We start from the raw sequence: 795 nt of genomic DNA on the forward strand, positions 1-795 counted from the left end.
GAGAAAAAAACTGCATTCATAATAGCAAATGATAAAATACTAGGGATAATCTTAACACTAAATATTCAAGATTTAAATTATAAAAACTTTACTAAGACATTGAATAATATTTCAATAATTAATGAGACATACAACTATACTCCAATAAAAATTTTTAAAATTGAAAAAGAAGTAATGAGACATAAGACAATCCTGTATGGAAAACCTAAATATAGTAAAAATGATCACTTCTACACAAAATAACGTATAGGTTTAACTGAAGTCTAATAAAAATCCAATAGTAATTTTTGGCACTTTACCAATAGGTCTAAATTTTATCTGCAATAATAAATAAGAATTGTTAGGGAGCAGGCTGCCGCCCTCGTAGCAGTAAACGCGGCCACTCCGGTTGGCCTTGGTGGCGGGGCTGTAGAGGAACTTGTCAAAGCTGCAGAGTGAAGTGAGAATTCTACTAGAGAGGAAATGGCTGCCTCTTCATCATCCTCCTCAGTCGGTGCGGTCAGTGGAAGTTGTGTCACTGGATCTGATTTCAGTGGCTCAGACCTTGCCCCACCACGGAAAGCCCTTTTCACCTACCCCAAAGGAGCTGGAGAGATGTTAGAAGATGGCTCTGAGAGATTCCTCTGTGAATCCGTTTTCAGCTATCGAGTGGCATCTACGCTTAAACAGGTGAAACATGATCAGCAAGTTGCCTTGGATGGAAAAACTAGCTGGTCTGGTAGAAGAGCTGGAGGCAGATAGTGGCGATTTAAACCCATCCAGCAGCTGCTGGGGTTCACACCCTCTTCAGGTTGA

At 39.9% G+C, this 795-nt stretch overlaps 1 pseudogene; it reads left to right on the forward strand.

The window, feature by feature from the left end:
- The first annotated feature begins 462 nt into the window (after positions 1-462).
- Positions 463-795, forward strand: LOC137770651 (anaphase-promoting complex subunit 16 pseudogene; annotated as a pseudogene).

Source organism: Eschrichtius robustus, chromosome 10 (genome assembly GCF_028021215.1).
Source record: "Eschrichtius robustus isolate mEscRob2 chromosome 10, mEscRob2.pri, whole genome shotgun sequence".
Classification (NCBI taxonomy): Eukaryota; Metazoa; Chordata; class Mammalia; order Artiodactyla; family Eschrichtiidae; genus Eschrichtius; species Eschrichtius robustus.